We start from the raw sequence: 6082 nt of genomic DNA on the forward strand, positions 1-6082 counted from the left end.
AAGTGTTGACACGGACAAGCTGCTTTTGTTTTCATGCTGCATCGAAACTGTCAGAGCGGTGATGTCTGGTGCACCTAATACCTTCAGCAAGGCGACCACTTCTTCTGCTTCCCTCAACGCGGAGAGCCAAAAACAACAAGCTCAATGGAAATATTGGATACAGGAGTAGCACTTTCAGACTAGTAGTGGTCCTGTGTACAGCATGACGCATTCGTCTGTTGAGGGTACGAGAATGAAACGTGTCTGTTAAAGTGAAATGATAGTAAATAAAGTGAACAGGGAATAAATAATAAGTTGATTCAGTTAATACACCTACTTTCTTAGCACACTGGACTCGCATTCGGGAGGACGACGGTTCAATTCCGCGTTCGGCCATCCTGATTTAGGTTTTCCGTGATTTCCCTAGATCACTTCAGGCTAAAGCCGGGATGGTTCCTTCGAAAGGGCACGGCCGATTTCCTTCCCCATCCTTCCCTAATCCGAGCTTGTGCTCCGTCTCTAATGACTTCGTTGTCGACGGGAGGTTAAACACTAATCTCCTCCTCCAATACACCTACTTTCGTTTTAGAACCAAACTACTGGTCCACTCACTGCTTGCATCTGATTATCGATTGAGAAGAAAGCGCATCTGATAAGAAGTCTTTTACAACTAAAATGTTGGTGCAGCAGTCAAAATAGGACGTCTAAAATCATTAATGACATTTTCAAAAATGGTTGAAATGGCTCTGAGCACTATGGGACATAACATTTAAGATCATCAGCCCCCTAGAACTCAGAACTACTTAAACCTAACTAACCTAAGGACATCACACACATCCATGCCCGAGGCAGGATCCGAACCTGTGACCGTAGCGGTCGCGCGGTTCCAGACTGAAGCGCCTAGAACCGCCGGTCACAGCAACCGCCAATGACATTTTCAACTCACATTTCCACAAATGGGATTGCAATATTTGAATCGGGAGTTACTTTTCTACATGGTCCGAATGGTTTATTTAACAACTTGAACACGGACAAAGTACATAGGAAACAATAGGCTTCACCAGGATTTCATTGGAGCACCGAATAGGATCGACGATTTGGGATGGATAGGATCACCCAGACAATCGAGAATTAGGAAAACGAATCTGGTACACGTACACTGCCTCATACCTCGAGAGCCAAGAACCCACTGCCAAACTATCACAAAAGGCTATAGCTGCTCAGGAGGGAGTATCTGGGCTAAAGAGGTACGTGGTATGATCAACATGTGGGCTCATGCGGCAGTGTACACAAAAGTAACATTTCCAGTTATAGGTCAGACCAAATTTACAGGAAAACAGTAAAGCGGACAAACGACCCACGAAAGCGTTAGTATAGAGCCGTGGCGGATCGTTTCACTATCGACAACTATTAGCTGACGTCTCACCAAGGGACACGCCTAAGCTCCAAAAACGGCCGCTAGATTCGCGACTGTGGAGAGGGTTTACGAAGAGCGCGGCGCCGGCAGTTGAATGGAGTTTCCCCACAGCGTGGAGCCGGAGGGAAGCAGCAGTGCTCGGAGCGACGCACACAGGCTGTGGATCGTCAAGACGTCTTTTCCGGGTCGTCGTTCGCTCTTCTTCGCCAGGACTGAAAAGAGATCGAAGTCAGGTTCACAGTTATGCACCGATTTCTCTCTCCGCGAGATGTTTGAACAGATGCTCGTGTTTATGTCGCCATGCAAGTCTTGTCTGTTACTTGTCTCTGTGATTTTGTGGATAGTTTATTGCCCTGCCTACTCTGTGCGATTTTGAAATAACTTGCCTTAATCTGCTGGCCAGCATGCTCTTTTCAAAAAATTGCTGTGTTAATGTTGTTACGGTTAAGTAATGTGACCATTTGTCACGCATTGCTATATCAGCGGCCTACATTTTATCTACACTCATGTTCGTAAATTAAGGATAATTGCAGAATCAGCACTAATAGCATAGCGCATAGGGAACACACACGACACAGATTTGTAAGTCCACGGTATTGGTGATAAGTTGAGAAAACCGACCCGAAACACATGTGCTACAAAATGCCACTATTTCCTGCGCATGTACCCCGACCTCTCTATGAGATATGATCACCATGCACACGTACACAGGCCGCGCAATGGGTTGGCATACTCTGGATCAGGTGGTCGAGCAGCTACTGGGACATAGCCTCTCATTCTTGCACCAGCGCCTGAACTGTCGTAGGGGTTTGAAGACGTGCAGTGATAAGTCGACCAAGAGCACCCCAGACGTGCTCGATGGGGTTTAGGTCTGAAGAACAGGAAGGCCACCCCATTCGCCTGATAGCTTCTGTTTCAAGGTACTCCTCCACGATGGCAACTCGGTGGGGCCGTGCGTCATCATCCATCAGGAGGAAAATGGGACGCACTGCACCCCTGGAAAGGCGGACACACAGGTGCAAAATGATGTCCCGATATACCTGACCTGTTACAGTTCCTCTGTCAAAGACATACAGGGGTGTACGTGCACCAATCATAAACCCACCCCACATCATCAAACCACGACGTCCATACAGGTCCCTTTCAAGGACATCAAGCTGTTGGTATCGGGTTCCTGGTTCGCACCTGATGAAAACCCGGTGAGAATCACTGTTCAGACTGCGCCTGGACTCGTCCGTGAACATAACCTGGGACCACTGTTCCAATGACCATGTACTGTGTTCTTGGCACCGGGATTTACGGCCTCTCCTGTGACCTGCAGTCAGTGGAATGCACCTTGCAGGTCTCCGGGCGAATACAACATGTCCGCTCAGTCATCTGTAGACTGTGTGTCTGAAGACAACTGTTCCAGTGGTACCAACTAAGGCTACCTGCAGTAATCCGTGGCCGTCTGCGGGCACTGATGGTACGATACAGGTCAGTACGGATGTAGATGTAGATGTTCTTGTGGTGTTGTACACTGTGGACGTCCCGTACTGTAGCGCCTGGACACGTTTCCTGTCTGTTGGCATCGTTGCCATAATCTTGAGATCACAGTTTGTGGCACATGGAGGGCCCGTGCTAAGGCCTGCTGTGTTTGACCAGCCTCCAGTCGCCCTAGTATTCTGCCCCTCATTACGTTCCCAATATATGTTCTTTGAGCCATTTTCAACACACAGTCACCATTAGCACGTCTGAAAATTTTGCACACATACTCGCTGCACCGTACTCTGACATGAACCAACACGGCCGGCCGGTGTGGCCGTGCGGTTCTAGGCGCTTCAGTCTGGAACCGCGTGACCGCTTCGGTCGCAGGTTCGAATCCTGCCTCGGGCACGGATGTGTGTGTTGTCCTTAGGTTAGTTAGGTTTAAGTAGTTCTAAGTTCTAGGGGACTGATGACCACAGATGTTAAGTCCCATAGTGCTCATACCCATTTGAACCATTTTGAACCAACACACCTCTCCCAGCGCCACCGTGCGAGGACCGCAGGTCAAATGAACCGCATGGTCATACCCCGAGATGATTTAAACCCTCAAACCACCGAGCAGAGCGTTGTTACACCATGTATCAGGATTATGCTTCACTTATGATCATGAGTGTAGTTTAAAAAAAATATGATTTTACAATTCTTATGCAAGAGAACCAGTTGCTCTAAGTTTTTATGTTTGTTTTCACGATGTTTTAGAAGCTCATGGGTTCTCGGGTATTAATATTATCCAGCCCTTCTTTAAGAATGTTGCGAGCTCCGGCTAATGGTAAGACCGTAGAGGATTGTTTATTATATTTCTTCCTGGAAGAAATTAAATCTTTCTTTCTTTAGTTTTATGTTACCTACGATTATTTCCTAGGGCGTATCAACTTACTGGAAACGCTCTTTAAGTGCAGTCATGGTTAAACCATAACTTTACTTATAGTATAATCAAGTCAGAAACTCATTTTTCTTGTTTGTTTGCAGCAGTTACTGGGTTGCAGGGAAGGTGTTTCATGCTAGCGGCTTCTTGCCGCTTGGGCGTGGCTTACCTGCGGCCGTGCGCGCGGCTCTCGAGCATTTCCTAGTGCTGCTTGCTATGTATTTTCAGTCACGCGTGCTGGCTGCAGGGGCTTAAGTTGAGTACCTTATATTACCTGACTTCCACTGTAAACGAAATTTTGCTGTCGGCCAAGAAGCCTTTGATTAACTGACTTCGCACAGGAAATTTTCTCTTTAATGTTTAACAGATACTGTATTCTCGTTCTAAGTTTTATTGCAAATTTTTGTGTACACCTTTGGATAGCCCCTTTGTTATCTTTGTTAATATTTATCTTTTGGTGCTCCGCCTTATGTTTTGGAGTTGTATTCCCTTGAAGAAATTTATCTAGAACTGTTTTGATTATTTTAATTAGCTGGTATAATTTAAACTGTTTTAATTTATTCATTTTAAAAGAGGCCAATATTGTTAATGTCATTTCTTGAGCTTGTTTGAAGTTATTATTATTGTAATTTAACAGCCGTCTTACTCACCATTTTGAACGGTAGTACGACGATCAAACTTGTTTTTCTACCTGTTTTTCATAGGGGACATGTTACCAAAGGAAATATATAAAAATAAATTTTGTTGTTTTACTAGTATAAATGATGTTACTTAAAGGGACCTAGTACTTCCATGTCATTTCCCTGATCCTGGTAACTCACGGTTTGAAGCATACGTCGAAAAAGTCATGAACGGAAGAACTAAACGTGAAAAAATTCCATAAAACGTGAAAATCCTCTAACTACCCAGTTCTTGATTCATAGAAATAATTGGTCTTCGTAAATCCTTATTGCACCGTGCAGACTTAAATCAACCCACTGACTGAGTGAAAAATGAAAAACGTTTTACTCTGCTGACGCGTGGTGGAGAATCTCAGGTTCCCAAACTGAAGTGGATCGATTTACAAATCAACAGAAATTCAGTATCTCTTTCGTATAACGATCATGCACTGAAGGTGCACACGTTTACTGCAGATTAACAGAGAATATGCTCGCCTCTACCACTGACAACGCCACCGACAACCATATTCTCTAAAAATTGATGCGATCTAAAACTTAATGTCACGTCTCTCATAACATCGTTAAATAAATTTACCCCATATATTGAGAATAAATTGATTACATTACTGCTCTGGGAAGACAAAGTATTTTTGTTCTAGCCTCCCACACAAAATATTCTTATTAAACTCAAGAATGTGACCAAATCTTACCACGAAATTTTTTCCACGATAATTAGCATGATTACCCCTGACTACCAGAAAAAACTGAAATAAAAATGAATGAAATTCACACACTTAGTAATCCTGCGAGCAGGAGAGCTTCTGTAAAGTTTGGAAGGTAGGTACCGGCAGAAGTAAAGCTGTGAGGACAGGGCGTGAATGTTGCTTGGATAGCTCAGTTGGTAGAGCACTTGCCCGCAAAAGGCAAAGGTCCCGAGTTCGAGTCTCGGTCCGGCACACAGTTTTAATCTGCCAGGAAGTTTCATATCGTCTAAGGTAATTTGCGGAACATTGAACATTCTTGCAGATTTCACGCAGCCAGTTCTGCCCGATAACACTTCTTCTCTTGCCTGTTTCATGTTTTCTTTTGTGCTGTGATTGTCTATTTGTGTTCAGGATAAGCTCTCGACGTGTTTGACAGTTGACACTCTTTATAAAAAATTGCTTGAAGTGCAATATTGTAAGGCGGAGCAAGATTCGGCTAGTACCCGGTCTTATCCTGTGTGCACAGATTATCAGGTTATATAAAGAAACAAGCTGAGATCGACTTCATGATTCTTTTTGTTTTGTTTTCTTTCTTGAGACATCAGTCTTCTGGCTGGTTTGATGCGACCCGCCAAGAATTCCTATCCGATGGCTACAGCAGTCAACGGTAGTTGAGGAGACAATGTTGGTAGCTCCTTGATTCACCTGGACAGTCAGTTACTCAACGGTTGGTTGTCTATTGCCCCGTACACATCTCTGCAGCCGTTGCTAAACCTCCTCATCGATGGTACCACAGTTGCCTCCGCGCCGAATGTAGACAGCGCCATTTTGGCAGCATGGAGTACTTTAACCATGGCAGCACGCGAACGATTTAGAAAGTTAGGTGTTACGGAAATGCTTCTACCCTTGCCCCGAAATCAAATGATATATC

At 44.6% G+C, this 6082-nt stretch overlaps 1 non-coding gene across 1 annotated transcript; it reads left to right on the forward strand.

The window, feature by feature from the left end:
* The first annotated feature begins 5329 nt into the window (after positions 1–5329).
* Positions 5330–5404, forward strand: Trnal-caa (transfer RNA leucine (anticodon CAA)). Its single transcript has one exon. It is a non-coding gene; the product is annotated as a tRNA-Leu (tRNA).
* Positions 5405–6082: the final 678 nt, after the last annotated feature.

This window comes from Schistocerca gregaria, chromosome 2 (assembly GCF_023897955.1).
Source record: "Schistocerca gregaria isolate iqSchGreg1 chromosome 2, iqSchGreg1.2, whole genome shotgun sequence".
In the NCBI taxonomy this organism is placed as follows: Eukaryota; Metazoa; Arthropoda; class Insecta; order Orthoptera; family Acrididae; genus Schistocerca; species Schistocerca gregaria.